A 24732-nucleotide genomic window follows, 5' to 3' on the forward strand; every position below is an offset into this window, starting at 1 on the left:
TTTTTTCGTGTGTCAGTTGGCCATCTGGATGTCTGCTTTGGAGAAGTGTCTATTAATGTCTTTTGCCCATTTCTTCACTGGATTATTTGTCTTTTGGGTGTTGAGTTTGGTAAGTTCTTTATAGATTTTGGATACTAACCCTTTATCTGATATGTCGTTTGCAAATATCTTCTCCCATTCTGTCAGTTGCCTTTTAGTTTTGCTGATTGTTTCCTTCGCTGTGCAGAAGCTTTTTATTTTGATGAGGTCCCAATAGTTCATTTTTGCTTTTGTTTCCCTGGCCTCTGGAGACATATTGAGTAAGAAATTGCTGCAGCCAATGTCAAAGAGGTTTTTGCCTGCTTTCTCCTTGAGGATTTTGATGGCTACCTGTCTTACATTGAGGTCTTTCATCCATTTTGAGTTTATTTTTGTGTATGCAGTAAGAAAGTGGTCCAGGTTGATTCTTCTGCCTGTTGCTGTCCAGTTTTCCCAGCACCACTTGTCTTTATTCTGTTGGATATTCTTCTTTATTTCCAATTTTAAATACAGTTTTAAGACATTGCATTTTCCACTTAACAATACAGTGCTTATAAAGTGCAATGTTGTATTTCCTTTTCTTGTGCACATATTCCATATTCAAGTATCAAGAATTCCCAGTTTATTAACTATATCAGCTCAACTTCATTGCCATAGCATTTGTTACAAATTTGGGTCCTTCAAATGTTTTGTGTGGAACAATGCTAGACCTATTCTCAGGTTGGCCTAATCAACCTCTTCAATGGTGGGCCCAGAGGAGGCACCACCAGAGGGGGGAGCTCCACCACCAGGGAAACCTCCAGGCATTCCTCCAGGCATGCCTCCTGCACTCTGGTACAGCTTCATAATGATGGGATTGCAGAACTTCTCCAGCTCTTTCTGCTGATGTTCAAATCTTGTCCAGAATCTTCTGCTTGTCCTCATCATTGATTTTACCCTGAAGCTTTTCATCTTCAACAGTTGCTTTCATGTTGAATGCGTAAGATTCAAGTGAATTATTGGAGGACACCTTGTCTCACGGCTTCTCATCTTTAGCTTTGTACTTCTCAGCTTCCTGGACCATGCGCTCAATGTCTTCCTTGCTCAAGTGACCTTTGTCATTTGTGATGGTGATCTTGTTCTATTTTCCTGTACTCTTATCCACAGCAGAGACATTGAGAATGCCATTAGCATCAATATCAAAGGTGACCTCAATCTGAGGAATGCCATGGGGGACAGGAGGTATGCCTGTGAGTTCAAACTTACCAAGTAGGTTGTTACCCTTGGTCATGGCTCGCTCACCTTCATAAACCTGAATGAGCACACCAGGCTGGTTGTCAAAATAGGTAGTTAAAGTCTAGGTCTGTTTGGTAGGAATGGTAGTATTACGCTTGGTGAGAACAGTCATGACTCCACCAGCATTTTCAATGCCAAGAGAAAGGGGAGTGACATCCAACAGCAGCAAATCTTGAACATTTTCAGATTTGTCTCCAGAAAGGATGGCTGCCTGGACAGCTGCACCATAAGTGACAGCCTCATCAGGGTTAATGCTCTTATTCAGTTCCTTCCCATAGAAAAAGTCTTGTAGAAGTATTCTGTTGGATATTCTTTTCTGCTTTGTTAAAGATTAGTTGGCCACACATTTGTGGGTCCATTTCTGGTTTCTCTATTCTGTTCCGTTGATCTGAGTGTCTGTTCTTGTGCCAGTACCATACTGTCTTGATGATTACAGCTTTGTAATACAGCTTGAAGTTTGGGATTGTGATGCCTCCTGCTTTGGTTTTCTTTTTCAAGATTGCTTTGGCTATTCGCAGCCTTTTCTGGTTCCATACAAATTTTAGGATTGTTTGTTCTAGCTCTGTGAAGAATGCTGGTGTTATTTTGATAGGGATTGCATTGAATACATAGATTCCTTTGGGTAGTACTTACATTTTAACAATATTTGTTCTTCCTATCCAGGAGCATAGAATATTTTTTCATTTTTTGGTGTCTTCTTCAACTTCTTTCATAAGCTTTCTATAATTTTCAGTGTATAGATTTTTCAACACTTTGGTTAGATTTATTCCTTGGTATTTTATGGGTATTGGTGCAATTGTAAATGGGATTGATTCCTTGATTTCTCTTTCTGTTGCTTCATTATTGCATTGATTTCTGTGCATTGATTTTATATCCTGTGACTTTGCTGAATTCATGGATCAGTTATAGAAGTTTTTTGGTGGAATCGTTTGGGTTTTCTGTATAGAGCATCATGTCATCTGTGAAAAGTGAAAGTTTGACCTCTTCCTGACCGATTTGGATGCCTTTCATTTATTCGTGTTGTCTGATTGCTGAGTCTAAGACTTCCAATACTATGTTGAATAATAGTGGTGACAATGGACATCCCTGTCGCATTCCAGACATTAGGGGAAAGCTCTCAGTTTTTCCCCATTGAGGATGATATTAGAGTTGGGTCTTTCATACATGGCTTTTATGAACTCGAGTTATGATCCTTCTATCCCTATTTTCTTGAGGGTTTTTATCAAGAAAGGATACTGTGTTTTGTCAAATGCTTTCTCTGCATCTATTGAAAGAATCATGTGGTTCTTGTACTTTCTTTTATTGGTGTACTGTATCACATTGATTGTTTTGCGGATATTGAACCCAACCCTGCATCCCAGGTATAAATCCCACTTGGTCGTGGTGAATAATTTTTTAAAATGTATTATTGAATCCGGTTGGCTAGGATCTTGTTGAGGATTTTTGCATCCGTGTTCATCAGAGAAATTAGTCTATAGTACTCCTTTTTAGTGGGGTCTTTGTCTGGTTTTGGAGTCAAGGTAATGCTGGCTTCATAGAAAGAGTTTGTAAGTTTTCCTTCCATTTCTATTTTTTGGAACAGCTTCAAGAGAATAGATGTTAACTCTTCTTTAAAAGTTTGGTAGAATTCTCCTAGAAAGCCATCTGGTCCTGGACTCCTTTTTGGGGAGATTTTTGATTATTAATTCAATTTCCTTACTGGTTATGGGTCTGTTCAAATTTTCTATTTCTTCCTGTTTCATTTGTGATAGTTTATATGTTTCTAGGAATTTTTCCATTTCTTCCATATTGCCCATTTTATTGGCATATAATTGCTCATAATATTTTCTTATTATTGTTGGTATTTCTGCTGTGTTCATTGTGATCTCTGTCCTCTCTCATTCTTGATTTTATTTACTTGGGTCCTTTCCTTTTTCTTTTTGATCAAACTGGCTAGGGGTTTATCAATTTTGTTAATTCTTTGAAAGAATCAGCTTCTGGTTTCATTGATCTGTTCTACTGTTATTTTGGTATCGATAGCATTTACTTCTGCTCTAATCTTTATTATTTCCTATCGTCTGCTGGTTTTGGGTTTTATTTGTTGTCCTTTTTCCAGCTCTTTAAAGTGTAAGGATAGGTTTTGTATCTGAGACCTTTCTTCTTTAGAAAGGCTTGGATTGCTATATACTTCCCTCTTATAACCACCTTTGCTGAGTCCCAGAGGTTTTGGGCTGTGGTGGGTGATATCATTTTCCTTGCCTTCCATGTACTTTTTAATATCCTCTTTAACTTCTTGGTTACCCCATTCATTCTTTAGTAGGATGGTCTTTAGTCTCCAAGTATTTTTTATCTTTCCACATTTTTTCTTGTGGTTGATTTTGAGTTCTATAGCATTGTGGTCTGAAAATATGCACGGTGTGATCTTGATCTTTTTTACTTGTTGAGAGCTGATTTTTGTCCCAGTCTGTGATCTATTGTGGGGAACATTCCATGTGCACTGGAGAAGAATGTGTATTCTGCTGCTTTAGGGTGAAATGTTCTGAATATATCTGTTAAGTCCGTCTGGTCCAGTGTGTCATTCAAAGCCATTGTTCCCTTGTTGATTTTCTGTTTAGATGATCTGTCCATTGTTGTAAGTGGGGTGTTGAAGTCCCCTACTATTATGGTGTTATCATCAGTGAATTTCTTTATGTTTGTAATTAATTGATTTATATATTTGAGTGCTTTCACATTTGGAACATAAATGTTTACAATTGTTAGGTCTTCTTGGTGGATAGACCCCTTAATTATGATATAATGCCCTTCTTAATCTCTTGTTACAGTCTTTATTTTAAAGTCTAGATTGTCTAATATAAGTATGGCTACTCTAATTTCTTTTGTCGACCATTAGCATGATAGATGGGTCTCCATTCCCTTAATTTCAATCTGAAGGTGTCTTTAGGTCTACAGTGGGTGTCTTGCAAACAGCATATAGATGGATCTTGTTTTCTTATCCATTTTGTTACCCTATGTCTTTTGATTGGAGCATATAGTCCATTGATGTTTAGAGTGAGTACTGAAAGATATGAATTTATTGCCATTATGTTGCCTACAGAGATGAGTTTCTGGTGGTGTTCTCTGTCCTTTATAGTCTTTGTTGCTTTTGGTCTTTTTTTTTTTTTCATCTTTTCTCCCCTCAAAGAGTCCCCCTTAAAATTTCTTGCAGGGCTGGTTTAGTGGTCACAAAGTCCTTTAGTTTTTTGTTTGCCTGGGAAGTTTTATCTCTCCTTCTATTTTAAATGATAGCCTTGCCGGATAAAGAATTCTTGGATGCATATTTTTCCAATATACCACAGTGAATATATCCTGCCACTCTTACAATTCTGGCCTGCCACGTTTCTGTGGATAGGTCTGCTGTGAACCTGATCTGTCTTCCCTTGTAAGTTAAGGACTTTTTTTCCCTTACTGCTTTCATGATTCTTTCCTTGCCACAGTATTTTGTGAATTTGACTATGATATGCCTTGTTGGTGGTCAGTTTTTGTTGAATCTGATGAGAGTTCTCTGTACTTCATGGATTTTGATGTCTGTCTTTCCCCAGGTTAGGAAAGTTTTCTGCTATGATTTGCTCACATAACCCTTCTGCCCCTTTTTCTCTCTCTTCTTCTTCTGGGATGTCTATGATTCTGATGTTGTTTCTTTTTAATGAGTCACTGATTTCTCCAATTCTTAAATTATGCTCTTTTGCCTTAGTCTCCCTCTTTTTTTCAGCTTCATATTTCTCCATAGGTTTGTCCTCTATATTGCTGATTCACAGCTCTGCCTCATGCATCCTTGCCACTGTGGCATCCATTTGAGATTGCAGTTCAGTTATAGCTGATATATATAGCTAATTATATATATATATATAAAATTACATATATATAATTTATATATAATTTATATATAATATATAATTTATATATAATATATATAATTTATATATATAATTTATATATAATATATAATTTATATATATAAATAATTATAAATATATATATAATTAGCTATATATATATATAATTATTTTTTATTTCATCCTGACTATATTTTACTTCTTTTATCTCTGCAGAAAAGGATTCTAATCTATTTTCAACCCCAACTAGTATTCTTATTATTGTGATTCTACATTCTGGTTCAGACATCTTGCTTTAAGTCCCTGGCTGTCATTTTTTCCTGTTCTTTCTTTCGGGGTTAATTGCCTCATTTCATCATTTCCTTAATTTCATCATTTTGAAGGAAGAAAAGGAATTAATAAGGTAAAAAAATTAAAACTAAGAAATAAAAAACAACACACAAAAAACAAGTAAATGATGCTAGTTCCTAGTGTGTTTTGGTCTGCTTGTTGAAAAGAGCTTGATAGATCAGAGAAAAAAAGGTAAAGATAAAAAAAGAAAAAAAGAAAAAAGAAAAAAAAGGAAAATGTTTGAAAATTTGAAAAAATAAATACTATGAAATAGAATAAAATAAAATGATGGAAGTAAAATAGAATTTGAGAATTTTACAAAACATATAGTAGAAAAAAATAAAGAAACATATTTAATAAAAATGAAAAATAAAAATGAATATTTTATCTTTCTGTATTCAAGAATAAGAAAAGAAAAAGAAAAAGAAAAAAATTGAATAGATGGACCAGCAAACAGACTGAAATACGATTGAAATTATATCAGTTTCCCCTAGAAGTCAAACTATGAAGCACTTTATAGTCCATAAACTAAGCAGGCAGAGAGACTTATGGTGTTCCTGAAGAACGAGTTTGGCCCCGTTGTGTGGGGCTCAGTGTAACAGCTCCATTCTCCACTAGATGGTGCTGTTAGCTTACTGGGGTGGATTGTTGTGGCACTTGTAGGTGTGTATACACATGTGCGGGGGTTGGGGGTTTGTGAAAATGGCATCACCTAGCTTACCCAGTCTCTAGTATCAGAATTCTGTTCTCCCTGACCAGTAATTGCGCACCCCTCCTTTGTCTCCAGGTTCTGTTCACTCCCTGCTTTTACACTGTCCATGACCAAGCCGTCAGGTTGCAGGTGGCACCTCCCTCCTGAGTTTTATCTCAGATGGGGCTGTTTCCCAACCCTTCACTTCTGAGGGACTGTGGCTTTGACCTGTTCTGTCCCTCTGGGGGAGGGTCTCACCGAGCAATGGCCAGGTGCTGGCCGCACCCAGGAACATTCACAGGACTGTGCTGTTGCTGATGCCCAGAGACTGCAACTGGTTGCCAGCCCACCCCAGAAAATGTTCACACGATATTGCAGCAGCAGCATTTCAGGGATTATAGAAAATCACCACACATGTCTGGCACCAGGCTTCACCCTAGTGAATGTGGTTGTTTTCCAGTGTCTGCTGGGACCTTTGCCTGTGGGGTGGCCACACAGCCTCTACCAAATGTCCTCCCAGCAGGGGAACTGCCTCTTCCTGTGTGGCCCAAGGACCCCTTGGACCTTGCTCTCTGCTCTTGGGTATTCGCTCTTTCCACCAAAGCACCACCAGGTATCTAGCTGTGGAGTTGCAGACTCTGCGCTCCCCCTGTTTATAGAGTCTTAATTGAATTTAGACCCTCTCCTTTCTCCTTTTTACTTTCTCTCTTTTTTTGTTCAGTCCCTTGTGTACTTTCTCTCCAGCTGCTTCTGGGCAGGGTGGGGGATGCTTTCCCATACTCCCCCTTCCCCCCACCACTCCATCTCCATCCTCTCTCCACAAGCAAAAACAGCTCCTTGCCCTCCGTGCCTCTCTCTCGCCTAGTTCACCTCTCCACACTGCATACCTGCCAAGTTCTGTGGTTCAGGTTGTGCAGATTGTTGTGTTAATCCTCAAATCAGTTTTCTAGGTGTGCAAGATGGTTTAGTGTTGATCTGGCTGTATTTCACAGACAAGAGAAGCAAAAAAACTTCCATGCTTTTCCACCGTGTTGGCCCCTCCAAGTACCAAAAAATTTTTAAAGTTTATTTATGTATTTTGAGAGAGAGAGAAAGATCATGCACAAGGTGGGTTGGGGCAGGGAGAGAGACAGAGAGTGAGAGAATCCCAAGCAGGCTCTGCACTGTCAGCACAGAGCCTGATGCAGGACTTGAACTCACCTGAGCTCAAATCGTATGCTTAACCAACTGAGTCATCCAGGCAGCTAATTTTATGTGTCAAATTTTATCAAGCATACCTATGTATTATCCTTTTTTGAGTTGAAGAAAATGTGACAACATCCTGCTTCTGTTTCCAAATTGGCAATGACATGGTGTGTCTGTTAAAGGACTTCAACTTTTATGCTCTGGAATCTGACTCATTAGGTTCAATAATTTTCATATCTCCCAGAGAGAGGGGTAGGTGGCATTGGTGTTTATAAGAGAAAATGGCTGCTTCTACATCAGAAAACATTTCTGCTCTCAGCTCAACTCCTGATAGAGGTGTGTTTTGGTCAAATTTCCTCATATCTCTTTGATTTTTTTATTGCCCGTTTGAATAGAATTTTAAAAATATCTATGTCTTTGAGGTCTATGATTTTATAAGATTTAACTTTCAGTCACCAAATACATATTGGTCTTTGAGACTTCTAAACCTTTTGAGCTGTTAGGGGCTCTGAAACTTATGAGCAAGCTCTTTTGTTAAGGTGGGGAGGGAGCTTAAATTCAACATCTCCTTACTTGAGAAAATCTGAAAGGAAATATTAGTGAGAAACAAAATATGAGCAGAAAATCTAGGGAAATCTGGGAGAGGAGGGGCATATACTTTGAATATGGAAAGGTAACGATGTAACAGTAACAGTACTATGATTTCCTTCAATCCAATCATATTAGAAAGAAAAAGATCACTCCTTCACTCAGCATTTATCATGGCACTTGGAACTCTTCCTTTATGAGTCTTTCCCCTGACCTAAGTCCACTGCCAAAGGCATCTGGTAATCATGCATATCACTGCATTAGTCTAATCCTATGAAAAACAAAAATCACAGTCACAGAAAGAATGCAGCCTGCAAGAATCAAAAAGAATCAAGAAAAATCGTGTGATTTTTGTAGCCTTGTGCTTGGAAGATCTGTACAGTTTTGGAGAGCTAGGGTAGTCTAGGGATGCTCCTTATATGGAGGGAAGGGAACATTGCCTCATGAAGGTTCAGAGTAATCTGACACCCTTTCTCAATAAATTTGTACTAACATCATTCTTCAAATGATAGTAAGAACAAACTGTAGAGGCTATTATTTCTCTCTGGCATCCTATCATTAAATACTGATATGTAATTCTGTATATATCAACAAAAGTATCTTTTCCTAGAAAATGGGTACTAGACTATAGCTAATTTGTTCAAAATATTACCTATTCACTGGTATGCTTATATTTTCCAAAGCAAGTTTTCTATGGACTCTCTTTTATGTTACTCCCCCTTATATGTTCTAGATTTTAAACACCAGTTAGAATATCTAAACAATTTTAAAGATCTTATCCAATGTAATATATGTGTGTGTGTATATATATATATATAATATATATATATATATATATATATAGTATGTTATCCATATGTGTATATGTATATAGTTCCTAGTACAGTATTTCCGGCGGGGGGGGGGAGTTCTCTTTCAGGGTACATTTGTTGATGTCTGGAAATATTTTTGGTTGTCACAGCTGGAGGTCACTACTAGCATTAGTGGGTAGAAGTGTCACAGATTCTTCAAACATCCTAAAAGACAAAGGACAGCCCCACCAGAATGAATGATCCCATTGCCAATGTTGATAGTTCTGATTTGAAAAATCCGTGGCTGGAGGATTAATAATAACAGTTTTAACCATCCAGTAACTGGAGACAACAGGCAATAAGTGGAAGTCATGCATAAATGGAAAGCTAAGAATGAAAATTAAATGCCATAAGCTTAAGGTTTCTCTAGGATTCCCTGATGTTATAGATGATTAATTTCAATTCCAATCTACGAGAGGACAATATTTTGACCTGGGATTATTGTCACTATGATTTGAGATGTCTGGTCTTTCAATGTGTAAATATAGTTTCAATGCTGCAAATAATACATCTGAGGGCATTCTTGGATTACTTCATTGCTTATTTCCTTATTAACAGTTTGTTCTGGGTACAGAGGGGTAGCCAGGATTGAGACAGACTTCATTCCCACCCGCTGAAGGCTATCGTCAGGGAAGGAGGCACAGAACAGATAGCTACAGGAATTGTAGTTACAATTTGGGTTATGGCTATGAAGAAGAAAACAGGGGGAAGGACTAAGGGAATGGATAATGAAGGACAATCTAAGACTAGGGTGAAGAAGTGGCCTTGGAAGGCAGACTCCAAAGGGAATTAGGGTGTAGTGGGTGGAGATGCTAAAGTGGGAAGACTAGTGATAAATTCAAGTTACTAAATCCAGTGGGAGCAAGCAATAAACGTGGAATGAAGTAAGCAAGGAGCAGAAATTGAGGGTTTTTAGGTTTCAAAAAATATTGAGTGCATTTTCCTACCCGTTTCCCATTTTTTCCATTGGTTTGTTGGTATATAGCTTGTTTTTGTTAATACAATCTTCTCCTAAAGATCTCATTGTATGAACAGTTTTATTGTCTTCCTGCCAGTCCTATACTTTTGTGTTCTTCACTCCTCCCACCAATATGTTTATAAATTGTGTGGGCTAAGACTCCCATCCAATATTGGGTGGAAGCGGTGATAGTGACTATCTTTGTCCTTTTGTCTCGTTTTAAAGAGAATGCTTCCAGGAATTCCCCCATTTACAATGGCATTGCTTATATTCATATAAAGAGTATGCTTTCTCAGATTAAAAATATTTCCTTTTAACCATGACTCTCTCCCTAATATTTTTATTGTGACAACACATTGCATTATTTTTTACTTTCTTTAGGTCCTAGTGGTGTGTTTTGGAGTGTTGGGGTTCAGAGCCAATGGCTAAGAAAGATTTCTTGAGACATCTTCAGTGCAAAAAGATGGTTTTATTAAAGCACGGAGACAGGACCTGTGGGCAGAAAGAGCTGTACTGAGGTTGTGACAGGTGATTGATTATACATTTTCAGGTAGGGAGGGGGTTAGGGATAGCGTAAGTCTTCAAGGTATTTTGGAAGCAAGGTTTCCATGACCTTGAGGGGCTAGCTGTTAAGAAAGGTCATTTATGGGGCATTTATGGGATACCGGGGTGGCTCAGTTGATGAAGCATCTGACTCTTGATTTTGGCTCATGATCTCAGTTTTCATGAGTTTGAGCCCCCCATCGGCACTTCACGGGCTCTGTACTGACAGTGTGGAGCCTGCTTGGGATTCTTTCTCTCTCCTTCTCTCTGCTTCTCCCTCGCTCTCTCTCGCTTGCTCAAAATAAAGAAATAAACTTTTTTTTTTAAAAAAGGAAGAAGTCATTTATTGCTTTTTTTAATATGAAATTTATTGTCAAATTGGTTTCCATACAACACCCAGTGCTCATCCCAAAAGGTGCCCTCCTCAATACCCATCACCACCCTCCCCTCCCTCCCACCCCCCATCAACCCTCAGTTTATTGTCAGTTTTTAAGAGTCGCTTATGTTTTGGCTCTCTCCCTCTCTAACCTCTTTTTTTTTTTCCTTCCCCTCCCCCGTGGACTTCTGTTAAGTTTCTCAGGATCCACATAAGAGTGAAAACATATGGTATCTGTCTTTCTCTGTATGACTTATTTATTTCATTTAGCATAACACTCTCCAGTTCCATCCACGTTGCTACAAAACGTTCCATCCACGTTCCATATTTCATTTTTCTCATTGCCACGTAGTATCCCATTGTGTATATAAACCACAATTTCTTTATCCATTCATCAGTTGATGGACATTTTGGCTCTTTCCATAATTTGGCTATTGTTGAGAGTGCTGCTGTAAACATTGGGGTACAAGTGCCCCTATGCATCAGCACCCCTGTATCCCTTGGGTAAATTCCTAGCAGTGCTATTGCTGGGTCATAGGGTAGATCTATTTTTAATTTTTTGAGGAACCTCCACACTGTTTTCCAGAGTGGCTGCACCAGTTTGCATTCCCACCAACAGTGCAAGAGGGTTCCCGTTTCTCCACATCCTCGCCAGCATCTATAGTCTCCTGATTTGTTCACTTTGGCCGCTCTGACTGGCGTGAGGTGGTATCTGAGTGTGGTTTTGATTTGTATTTCCCTGATGAGGAGCGACGCTGAGCATCTTTTCATGTGCCTGTTGGCCATCTGGATGTCTTCTTTAGAGAAGTATCTATTCATGTTTTCTGCCCATTTCTTCACTGGATTATTTGTTTTTTGGGTGTGGAGTTTGGTGAGCTCTTTATAGATTTTGGATACTAGCCCTTTGTCCTATATGTCATTTGCAAATATCTTTTCCCATTCCGTTGGTTGTCTTTTAGTTTTGTTGATTGTTTCCTTTGCTTTTTATCTTCATGAGGTCCCAATAGTTCATTTTTGCTTTTAATTCCCTTGCCCTTGGGGATGTGTCAAGTAAGAAATTTATTGCTTTTTAATAAAAACTCAGTCATGAGACCTGTGAGATGTATATCAGGGGACCATAAGCTTGGCGTATGATTGCCAACATATATCTTGGGGGGTGGGTGGTGATGGGGAGAGATAAATGAAGTTTCCAAAGGAATTTTTACATGTTAAAGTAGACTTCCAAGATTGCAGCAGTTGGGATAATGTTAAGCTAAGATTGCCTTTTGCCCTGAGCAAAGTGTCATTGTCCAGGCAGCTGAGGTCCCAAAGGAAGCTCACTCTCAAGGACTTGTCAATGAGCTGTAAGTTGTAAGGAAATTTAATTTTTCATTTGCCTTTGTTTCACACATCATTCTCCCCTGCACAATTTTGACCCTTAAATCTTCAAGGTTGCTGAGGGTGGAAGGTCTCTTTTTATGTAACTTCTTCCTGGTGATGAGGAGCATAGAGATGTCCCTAATTATGGGTCAACATTTGTCAGTGGGGGCTTATACATGTAAGAGTTATGAAAGGCAGAAGCAGTTGAATCCCAGGGAGACTGAATGTATGTATCTTCCCGAGTAGAAAGCATTCTCTGTCAGTTTGAAGTTATGGCAGTGAAGGAGTCTCGGCACCAAGGGAGAGACATAGGAGAAAACAGCAAAACATAATTAGAATAAGAAAAAGAAAAGCCCAGATACAAGTCCTTTGATAGTTGACAAAAATCCTCTTCCAGTCCAGGAGTTTAACAAATCAATAAAGGAAAGAGAGGGGTGGTTTAGAGCTCTGATTTGAGTATTCATGTTGGATAGAAACCCAGAATTATTTCTGTGGTTGTCTGGAATGTACACACAGCATTCTGTGTTTATGAGGGCAAGTTCCACCTTATGCTGAAGCTAAAGCATCTAATGCCATTCCATTTTGTAAAACTGCTTTATGCATTTGTGTTACTTAGTGTTTATTAGGGAGATGTTATTTTGAGTGTCATCTAGGCCTTTGACTGTGTATGAATGAAGAGCTTCCTGTGTCAAACAACATCCTCTAATCCCAAAGAGGGAACAAAGATAGATACTAGGTGGTCATGCCAACGAAACACAGAACATGTCCATCGTTGTTTTAAGTGTGGAAGGTTGGCTGGCTGATAATGGTTTTAATAATGCGTCTGTGCATCCAGGCAAAACCCAGAGGACAGCAGCCTATCCAGCCAGGGGGAGCTATGGCCACAAGTAAGAGCTGCATAGCCATTGGATCCCCTTAGGAGCCAGTCAATTAATTCTGGGCCTCCTTCACTGCAGTCAGGATATTGAAGGCCATTGGTTTTGGAGGCCTCCTTTCCACGGGATTGTGGATGCCAGGCTGAATGCAAATAGTCATTAATTTTTAAGGCCCTATCTATTTGCTGAGTTATGTTTACAATAAAAAGATTGTCCATTGTCATTCTGTAGGGACCAAGGGAGATCAAATCTAGGGACAATTTTTCTTAGCAAGGTTTTTGTCACCTCAGTGGCCTTTTGGCTCAAATAAGTGAACTGGTATAAATCCTCTATTACCTTCCATTGGTTATTTTTTGGGCATAAAGATTTTCCCCTCATTATTAACAAGTCAGTCCTGTTCATTTTTTAATATCCTCATTCCTGCACTATGTGAATTTCTTGGTCTGAATAGACTGGAGTTATGGACTTTATTGGAGTTAAAACTGGTATAAGACTTAATATTTGCTATTTTGTGCTGTCTTCTGGGCTGCACAGTCTATAAAATATTGTTTCCTTTATATTCTAAGGTCATATTCTTTTGATGTCCTTTGAGGTGAATTATAGCTACCTCCTTAATTTGGTGTACAGCCACAAGAAGAGTGATAATTTTGGACCCATATTTGATTGGAGTGTTCAGGCTTGATTATAATCCCCTTTTCTTCCAAATTACCTCCTGGGCATGTAGGACTGGAAAGGCATATTTAGAGTCAGTACAGATATTAATTTTGAGGTCCTTTGCCAATTGTAAAGCACGAGTGGGTGTTATTAAGTCTGCTTTTGTGGGAGATACATTTTCTGGGAGGGCTTTGGCCTCAACGGTCTGAGTTAGACTGACTTTGGCATACCCAGAATTTCTAATCCCCTTTCGCCTAAACTATTGCCATCAGTAAACCAACTGTCATCTGCATTTTTAATAGGGGAGTCTTTTTAGTTTGATTGCCTAGAATAAACAAGATCAGTAATCTCTGAGCAGTTATGTTCTAACACGGAATAATGATGGTCAGCCCCAGGCACAAGGGTAGCTGGATTTAAAGTTTGACAGTTTAATATTTAATTCAGGCATATATATAGGCATAGCTGCTATTTAATAAGTCGGCCTCCTATCATCCATTGGTGGCCTTTAGTCTCTAAGACACTTTGGAACAGATGTGAACTCATTATTGTCAGGGACTGTCCCATAGAAATTTTTGAAGCTTCTTCTACGGGGGGGGGGGGGGCTGTTATACACTTGGCTAAGGCCTATATTTGCAATTGTACATCAATAGAGGTAGTTTGTGGGACAAATATGGCTAAGAGATAAAACCATCAAGAAGACCTCATTTTCGAGGCCTGACGCTAACAATATCCTAATTACAAGAAATCACTAGCAAATCACTTATCTCGAGAGACAAGGGCATCCCCAAGGCATCATCCCATCCAGTTATAAGGAAAGTGGGGTCACCCATCATCTCCACAAGTCCATAGTTAACCCAATGGAGTAGGGTATGCTCTGGCTTTTAAGGAACAAATTTATCATTCCAGCCACATAGAATTGGTCAAGGTGATAATTGAATTATACAATTGTTGGAGAATACATCTCATTTTCCAGCTGTTCAAATAATCATATGTCCATAGGTCCTGTTAGTATCCCCACAGAATAACAAGCATGAAGATTGTCGATATATGAGCCTTTGTAGCAATTTCTCTGAAGTTGACCTCAAGTTGTCTAGCTTAGGCAAACAAGAAACACTCAAAGATAATCAGAACTAGAATTTAACATCGGCAAAGGTATGTTATTGAACCATAATTTTTCTCTCTATAAACACCATTATTTCCAGTGGTAGTCAAATCAAGACTAATTCATTTGTAAAATAAGTCCAGTTTTAGCAAACTTGGCCTAATTATTTACATAAGCGCAGCAAGAACACTGATTGGCCATATAGATCTTCTAAAATTTGCTTTGCTGGAATTTTTCATAAGGAATCTAGATTTAACTTTTAGTAGCTTCTCTAGGCCAGAAACCAAGCCAAGTACTTGCCACCAGACATGTCTGCAGTACCTGTAGATTTGGGCAAATTCCTCTTCACAAGGTCCCCATGATATCCAGACCTGCCAGGAAGTGACATTCTTTACTCACTTGGCATGGCTACTGGGTAAGCAATATATCAGGCCAACAATGGGGTTTTATGGCTCCATTTCATTAAGCCAACCTCAGTTCCTTAAAGCTGTCTGCTCATATCTGGGTCTATGCATGTCTCTCTCAACTATGACATTACAGTCAAAACCTTGGTAAAATAGTCCATGTTTCCAGTGGTGTCCTGTTGCAAAGAGAACTGGTTATTATTAACTTACGCAAATAACTGTGATTGCCATGGAAGAAGAATACTCACTGAGACTTTTGTAATTTCAGAGCATTCAGGTAGAGAGAAAAGTTAAATGCTTCAGTTTGTTCACAAATATTTTGTCACATTTGTATAAGTCTTAGATATCCTAAGAGAAATTTCCTTAATCTGGATGAACAAACATTATAGAACCAGCAATGTTTCAAACAAAAGTCACAAAACTATAATCCTCTTCTGCAGTTCATTTAGTTCCATGTTACCAACTCCTGCTCAGTTTGAATGCAGCTTTTAGTTAGTTGTGGAAACTCTTATCCATTTCAGTTTTATGATCTGAAAGATATAAAAATAACTATAAATGACAAATAACTCAGAAATGGAGATAAGAGAGTTCATTAGGATGCAGTTGACAAGGAAATTCAGTTATTTCTGTGACATTTAACATTTTATTTATTTAAAGTTTATTTATTTCAAGAGAGACACACTGCATGCAATCAAGGGAGGGGCAGAGACATAGGGGGACAGAGCATCCAAAACGAGCTCTGTGCTAACAGTGGAGAGCCCCATGTGGTGCTTGAACTCATTACTGTGAGATTATGACCTGAGCCGAAGTCAGACACTTAACTGACTGAGCCACTCAGGAGCCTCTGTGACATAAAACATTTTAATAATCAGAATAGAGTGATGACCTTATATAAGAACATAACACATCAAATAAACAAGCCTAATTAGAGACTTCATTTACAATCTAAATCTTGGGGAAGTTTGTTAAAACCTTGGAAAGTTTTAAAGCACATGCCTAAATAGAATTACAGATCATTGAAAACCTGATAACGTCACACCATAGAAACTGGTTTTTCTGGTCAAAGAAAACACAATTTTGTTTACATTTTCTTGTCAAGAGCAGACCAATGATCCAAGAGCAGATCCAATGATCCAAAGCAGAATTTTGAGCTCTTAGAAGCCTTAATCTCCAATGAAAACTAAGTAGTAACCAATTGTGAACTGTTAAACCAGAATTCTTTGGAAGGCAAATTTGTGAATCAATTAAGCACAAAGCATGTTTTCCAATAGACCCAAATATCCTTAGTTTCTTTACAATAAGTCAAAAGTGCAAACCTATGTTCAGTAATCAATGCTTTAGCACTTTATCCTATTTGGAAAATACCTAGAGGTCCAACTAATTCAATCCAATTTATTATCCAAGCAAAACTTTAAAGTTTCAGGTTACCAAAGACTATCCTAATAATCACCCATGAAAAATTTGAGAGGCAAAATTAGCCATTATTTTAAGTCATCATTTTGCTGACAAATTGCAAAAAAGATAACATGAGCTTATTTGACCTTCAGCAAACCTTGGTAGAATAAATGTTTCATTTAGATTAAATACCAAGATAGAATTCTTGAAGACGTCTTTGGTGCAAAAAGGTGATTTTATTATGGCATGGGGATAGGACCTGTGGGCAGAAAGAGCTGCACTGGGGTTGTGCAGAGTGACTGGTTATATACTGTGGAGTTGGGGGAGGTAAAGTCAAAAGGAAGTTTCTTAAAGGGATTTCCATATGCTAAAAAAGATTCATAGATTACTAGATTACTGGATGCATAGCTATTGTCAGGCTAAGGTTGTTTTTCCCTCTAGCAAAGCATTATCATTAAGACAGAGAGTTTCTGGAGATTAGGCTATTGATAAGATTGCCATTTTCTTGTAATATTACTAAAATATTTGTAAACTGATGGAGATTCTATCAGTTTAACCCTTTGTTTTTTGTCCTCTCCTTTTTTCTTGGGCAGAAAGGAATGCCTGAGAAATGTCACAAATATCCCACCTGCGAGAAGGGGGTTGTGCTAGCTTATGCTTGGCCCTCAGCTTGCCTTATGGTCCCTCATCAAATCTGTTCCCATGTCAGTTTTACCTGGGGCACCTGTGAGGAAATCTGAAGTGTACAGTGTAAGTCCAAGAGGGTGTTTTTTGCTCCTTGACAGCAAGGGTAGAAGGAAGAGTCAATGGCACCAGTTACCAAGTATGGTATAGTAACTGGTTATAGGCCACACCAAAGGTAGTACAGAAAGATGAGGAAAGAGAGGGGGAGGCAAAAGAGGCGACGTGCCTCCAGAAGGCAGAGAAAGAGGGTTCCTGGTTCTAAACGTCACTGCTTGAACAGAGGAGCAGATGCCATTTTGTTTTTTTCCACAAAATTGGAAATATGCAGTCCATGTTGAGCCAGAGAAAACAGGGAATTTCCCCAAAACAAAGGGAGTCTCAGCAGCTGCTTCACAATGTTGGCTAAAGTCCCTGTCCAAGGGAGACTAACCTCAGTTGGCTCCAGTAATAGCCATTCACCCAGGAAATGAATGAGGGAGAAGCCCCAACATCTAATAGAAGGAGCAACAGTGAGAGAGTCAACATCCTTTTTGCTAGGAATGGCCTGTCTTTCCTCCAGCAACCTGGCTTCTATCAGAAGGAGGCCTATTTAGATAATTATCATCCAATATATCAGGGGGGGAGTTTACTGGTCTGGTTACTGACAAAATATGTTCTGCAAGAGGCCCTTAGGTCCAGGTCCTGATTTACACCCCTGAAGGCCTGGACCTAGGGAACCTCCATCCATTTGCTCTGTTTCCTACAGAAGAGATCCATTGATAGATCTTACAGAGGTCATGCAGTGTTGCAGAATATCAGTCTTTTTTTTAATTTTGCAATATGAATTGTTTCCAGTGGGTTAAAAGACATTCCAAGGATGAGTACTCGAGAAATGAAGAAGAGAAGGTTCATTACCAAAAATCCCCTCCCCCCAACTCCTGGATGGTGTTCTGGCCTTCTGGAGGCACCTCGCCTCATGCAAGATAGGAGCAGAGGTTCTGTGTGTCAAAAATGACCAAAGGTGTCCCTTAGATGAAAATCACTATTGATCACATTCTGCCATAAAGGCTCCATAGGAAGGATGCTAGAGTCTCCCCAAACTTCCCCATGGCATCCTAGGCCTGGTGGGTGCCTGGTGAATGGAGTGAAATACCATTCAGTTCGTGTCTAAGCCTTCCCATGAAAGCCTCACTATTGCCTTGCTGTGAAGGTTATGCTGTTTTTTAACACATGGAAAACAATAGAAAAGTTTTACAAGGAAAAATTACTCAGTTTTGTAGGGGACATTGACAGAAAACAGTAAAGATAGAAATCCATTTTGGTCTAAGTGACATTCCAGCACATGTAGTCTTTATAGCCAACTCCTTAGGAAACATTCCCCATTTGGGTTTTAATTGAATCGGATACTGGTTTTGGCTGGCTCCCAGTGGAGGTCTCTTGGCCAGAAGTAGCTAGACCAGAGATGTGGAGGTGATCACATTAGACCAATCAGGAGGACTCATCACACAGGAGTCTTAAGATTGGCAGTTATGCTGCTGACCTAGGTGGCTGTCCCATGCCCAAGACAGACAACATTGTATAACGACAGGAATAAAGAGAGGACATCAAGTTTCTGGATATTATTACCATTCCAGCCATGGAACTAACTTCCAGCCAACAGGCAGCCTTTCCTTTCTGTAGAGTAGCCAGGGCTAGAGGACTGCAGCCTGAGCAATGGAAATGAAAGTGTTCCAAGAAGACCATAGTCCTTGAAAAGCCCCTGAAATGAAAGTAAAGGAAGAGAAGATAAAGCACTCACCAAGTTTGCACCAAGGCTCAGAGTCCAAATGATAAGGCTCAACCCAACATTAGAACACCAAATGATATTGTTGGAGTGTTGGAGTTCAGGGTTGACAGCCAAAAAATAATTCTTGAGACATCTTTGGTGTGAAAAGGTAGTTTTATTAAAGCAGAGGACAGGACTCATAGGCAGAAAGAGCTGCACTGGGGTTGTGATGGGTGACTGATTATATACCTTCAGGTTTGGAGGGGGTTAGGGATAGCCTAAGTCTCTAAGGTATTTTAGAAGCAAGGTTTCCAGGACCTGGAGGGGCAAGTTGCTGTTAGGAAAGGGTCATTTATTACTGTTTAGGAAAAGCTCATTCATGAGATCCGTCAGACATATATCAGGGGGCCATAAGCTTGGAGAATGATTGCCAACATGTATCTTTGAACAGGGAGGGTAGAGATAAAAGAAGTTTCTGAAGGAATTTTTATATGTTCAAGTAGACTTACAGAATCCTGGGGTCAGGATAATGTTAAGCTAAGATTCCCTTTTGCTCTTAGCAAAGTGTCATCATTGAGGCAGCTGAGCTCCCAGGGGAAGTTTACTCTTTCTGTCCAAGGACTTGTCAATGGGCTTTAAGTTGAAAGGAATTTTAATTTTCCATTTTCCTTGTTTCCAACATCACTAGAAAATTACCAGCCTATGTTTGACAATAATGTGATTTGGTGTCTGATAATAAGTTTAATCTCATTAACTGAGTCCTTCAATTCCCTGACGTCCTTGCTGAACTTCCTGTGCACTTGACTTATCCATAGCTGAGATAAATGTTTACTGCTTCATGTAAATGTGTATATGTCAATGATCTCCAATGTTTCTTTTAATTCTGAAGCTTCCAGTTGTCTAAATGTCTAGATTTAGTACATATTATTGAACTGTTTTTTTTTTTTTCATTTTTCAGACAGACAGAAGCAGCCTGAATGGGGGAGAGCCAGAGAGAGGGAGAGAGAGAGAGAGAGAGAGAGAGAGAGAGAGAGAAAGAATCCTAAGGAGGCTTCGCACTGTCAGTACAGTGCCCAACACAGGGCTTGAAATCCCGAAACCATGAGATCATGACCTGAGCCCAAACCAAGAGTTGGACTCTTAACTGACTGAGCCACCCAGGCACCCCTGAATTGGATTTTTTTTTTTATTGTATATTGTCCCTCCAAACACACTGGAACTTTTCACTTAACTTTTTGTTTGAGAACAAGCCAAGGTTTCTTTCACTGAGTGTTTTCTATTATTTCATTTTTTATTTTTTTATGGTGATTTATCTTTGAGAAAGAGAGACAGAGTACAAGCAGGGGAGGGGCAGAGAGAGAGGGAGATGGAGAATATGAAGCAGGCTTCAGGTTCTGAGCTGTCAGCACAGAGCCCAACGCAGGGCTCAAACTCATGAACCATGAGATCATGGCCTGAGCCAAAGTCAGATGTTCAACTGACTGAATCACCCAGGCACCCCTCTATTATTTAATTTTCAAACTTCTCCTTGTCATTATTTACTAGTGTCTCTTCTAAATAATAGCCCCCATTTATCCTCTTTTTGTCTAAGATGAAATATGTATTTCATAATTGGTAAACTGAATCCATTGATGTTAATTCCAATTAACATAAGCCTTTTCAGATTGACTTCCCTCACTTAGTAATCTGCGTTTAAAGTCTCTGTCTACTGCCTGCTTGGCAGCACATTTCATTTACTGTTAAATAATAATGCTAATCCATTCGTGGTAGTCATTGATTTTAGGTGTGAAATCACAGGAAAGTATTTGAAGATATTTTCAGAGAACAGCTTTATTGTGTTAATCTAATCATTAGGGACAGCCTTCTCAGGACATCACAAAGAAATCCAGTGTCTTAGGGCTTTCCGAAGAAATGGGTGTGGGAATTTGTATTAAAAAAAAGATTGTAATCACTAGAAAGTTTACCAAAAAGTCATTCTTAAAAGAAACACTTTTCCAATTTTAATGGCCTTTTCAGATTCTTCAGATCAGGGTACTGTGAATCACAACAGCCTGTTGTCCTTCAGGGAGGCACAGCCTAAAGTGGCAAGACATGTGATGCCAACAAGGTTATTTCATTTTATTTTATTTTATTTTATTTTATTTTATTTTATTTTACTTTATTTTATTTTACTTTATTTTATTTTATTTATTTTTGCTTTAAATATTTATTTTTGCTTCAAATATTTATTTATTTTTGAGAAAGAAAGAGAGAGAGAGCATGAGCGAGTGGGGGAGGGGTTGGAAGAGAGGGGGGCAGATGATCCAAAGTGGGCTGCACAATGACAGCAGTGAGCCCAATGCAGGGCTCGAACTCTCCATCATGAGATCATGACCTGAGCCAAAGTCGGATGCTCAACTGACTGAGCCACCCAAGCACACCTATTTTATTTTCAAGGTTATTTATTTGCTTTGAGAGAGAGAGAGAGAGCAGGGGAGGGGCAGAGGTTTAAAGAGAGAGAGAGAGAAAGAGAGAGAGAGAGAGAGAGAGAGAGAGAGAGAGAGAGAGAGAGAATCCCAAGGAGGCTCCACACTTTCAGCACAGAGCCTGACTTGGGGCTCAATCTCATTACCTGTGAGATCATGACCTGAGCCAAAATCAAGAGTCAAATGCTTAACCAACTGAGCCACTCAGGAGCCCCAAAAGGGTCCTTTTAGAACAAAGTTTGCTGCAATAATTTTCAAAGCCTGTCTGGCAAGCACCAAAGTTAAATAAATAATAAAAATTTACTCACAACCACTTACAAATGTTCTGTCATCTAGAATCAGTGTCTGCTGCACATCTCCAGCATATTAAAAGCTTGCCTAAACGCCACTAGTTTAATTTATATTTTGAACAGAATTATTTGTGTTTTACTAATTCCAAGCACTGATTTTCATAGCCTTTGCTTACTGTTTGCCATATGCTCCATTTCTTACCCTATGTTCTACTTGCACTCTAGATTGTGAGATTTGGGAAGTGGACTATCCAGGCATTTTTGGTTTGTTTGTTTGATTGATTGATTTTTTTTATATTCCCTGAAAAATACCCTTCTCTCAATCACAAAATGTCATTTATCGTGGCATGTCTTGTTCTCTCCAATTTACTACCTACAAATGAAGTTTTAAAAGCCTTCTAAAAAAAATGCTAAGAGATCACACAGTTTCTACTGAAGGCCATGCTTTGAAGGAAACACACATGAGATTTCCTGATTTATTTATTTATTTTTACTCTGGACTATTTCATACTATTGAACTTTATCTACTTTCAAATAACTTGTTTCTTGAATCTCACTCATATGTGGAATTTAAGAAACAAAACAAACAAGCAAAGGGAGAAAAGAAAAGAGACAGAGAGAGAGGCAAACAAGAAACAGACTCTTCAATATAGAAAATAAACTGATGGTTAGCAGAGAGGGGGTGGGTGGAGGATGGGTCAAATTGGTGAATTTCTGGTTCTCCGATAAATTTATGTTGACATTTTAAGAAATGCAGAATTTCTTTTCCAAGGGTGCTGCATAGAAGCCATCCTGCACCCCTCCTAAGGCACTGGGGCCACATAGGCAAAAGGGCCTACATTTCCCTCCTCTCTCTTCTCCCCAACATAGACTTCAAGAAGCCACAGCAACAGATCCCCAGCCTGAACTTCCATCCCTGTGCTTTCCGAGGTATACTCTAAAAGCATATTATTAATGAATATTGGCCTAAGTTAGAGGTTCTCAGACATCAATTACATTAAATCAGCACCAACACCAGCATCTTCCAACTTGTTAGACAGGCAAACTCTCCAGCCACACCCCAGACCTACTGAATCAAGAATCTCTGTGATGGAGGCCCAGAAGTCTGTGTTCTAACAAGCCCTGCAGGTGATTCTGATCCACCTCCTAGGTTAAAGCAGTCTTGATGGTAATTGCCGAGAAGGGTTCTTGCTCAGAAAGGAAACAGCACAGATGAGAAGGGAAGCTTCTCTTGCCCTCTCCCACCCAAATCCTCCTCTTCCTGAACCTGGACAGTTTAGGTAGAGATACAGAACATCGGTTCTGGGTGGTGGGGGCAGACAGGAACAGGCAAGGGAGCTTCCCGGAGGAGAAGACCGACAAGAAGGTGAGAAAAGTTGAGTTGTGTAACACAAGATTACCTTGCTTCTGGTTACTATTTGCTTGTCTTTCTGTGTAGTTTTCCTGAAGCCTTTAATCAAACTTCTAGCCTCATCTCCATCCCCTGTTTGAAAAGAAATGGGACCAACTTCAATAAGCATATTAATGTGGAACACACACACCCATGGTCACCTCAGTGGTGACAGTGGTGATCCCGAACGCCTTCAAAGAATAGAACCGGAGAACTACCTTCTGCACCTGGAGACCTGCCTCCAGAACACCTTGCCAGGTTCTGAGTTTCATTTCTGCTAATGAAGGAGGCTTCATATTAGTCCCGCAAAGGTCTATGAATACTGTAGAGATAGCGGTCTACCTTCTGTCTCCTAACACAACTGTGCACACATATTTTTGCTACTTGCAAAAAGTTCATAAAACATGCAACAAGAGGAAATCACATTAAATCACAGTAACCTATAATACAGAAAGTTTTTAATAATTTTGTTAATATTTGGAAGTAATTTTTTAAATTTTGTGATCCATTGAGAGGAAATGTTATTAAGGAAATTAACCAAAAAATTGGGATTGGTTGGTAAGATTGTTTTTATATATTGAGAGAGGGACTGAGGGGCACAGAGTGAGAGAATATCCCCATGCTGTGAAATCGGTTGCACTTTTTTGCTAGCCTCCTTGGGAAAATGCAGAATGACAAAAATTTCTAAGGGATAAATAATGTTTTGAAATATATTTCACTATTCCCTAATCACAGCAGTATTTCCTCTTGAAAAAGTCTGAGAGTGAGTGTGTGAGTGTGCGCATGCATGTGAGGAGAGAGAACAAAGACAGATATTCCCATCCCTCCCAAAAGATTTGTAATTTTTGAGGAGTTCTTGAACCTGGAGAAAAAAAGCGAGAAAAAGGCCATGTTTTTCAAGGCTGAATGAGATCCAGGGTTCTCTCTTTCTTACCTTTCATCATTGTGAGAAGCTGATTTGAAGTAAAGGCTGGGCTAAGCAGAAGTGAATATTGAAGAAAACTGTCCCTTAGTGGCTTTAAGAGGAACAGTACAGATGGTTATTTTGACTGTTACCTTTCACAGCTTTGGTTTATATAAATCAGTTGCTATAAGGGAGGCAATTCATCACATTTCCTTTTGTTGCCATTCCCTCCCTGCTTTTGAGAGGCTACTACTTCTCTCTGAGGGACAGAGGAGAGAAGTTCCCTCCCTAGAACGTTTGACCCTAGGAGGTTGCTTAAATGCCTATTTTCAGGAAAACTAAGATGGAGCCTGAGGGTGTATGATTAGTACTCCACTTAGGAATATTACACTCATGCTGTGGGGGCCGCATCTCCCAGAAAACGAGGAAGGGGGGGCAGGAACCTATGAGGAGCTCTGTTCTGTATGTCAGGTGCTTGCTCTCAAAGCTGGAACAGGGACTAATCTACATCCAGACCTCCCTAATCTAGGGAGCTATATTCCAAGGCACCTGACGAGCTATAGCTTCATTAAACAATGGGAACATTGAGTCCTGGATGTGTGCTTAACTGGGTGCTTGGTGATAAAGAGGATCCCAGGACTCATGAACTCACTTCTCCATGCTTTACAATGCCTAGAGTCCTCAAACAGCCCCATTAATTTTCCTGTCCTTCTGTGGCTCCACTATGAACCTGACAGGAGTACCTGATCTCAACTATATCTAAAGGCAGCTGACACCCTCTGTGACTCTTTTTAAAGGAG

General features: G+C 39.3%; 1 pseudogene; it reads right to left on the minus strand.

Moving 5' to 3' along the window:
• Positions 1-519: 519 nt before the first annotated feature.
• Positions 520-23324, minus strand: LOC106983101 (heat shock cognate 71 kDa protein-like; annotated as a pseudogene).
• Positions 23325-24732: the final 1408 nt, after the last annotated feature.

This window comes from Acinonyx jubatus, chromosome D1, assembly GCF_027475565.1.
Source record: "Acinonyx jubatus isolate Ajub_Pintada_27869175 chromosome D1, VMU_Ajub_asm_v1.0, whole genome shotgun sequence".
Classification (NCBI taxonomy): Eukaryota; Metazoa; Chordata; class Mammalia; order Carnivora; family Felidae; genus Acinonyx; species Acinonyx jubatus.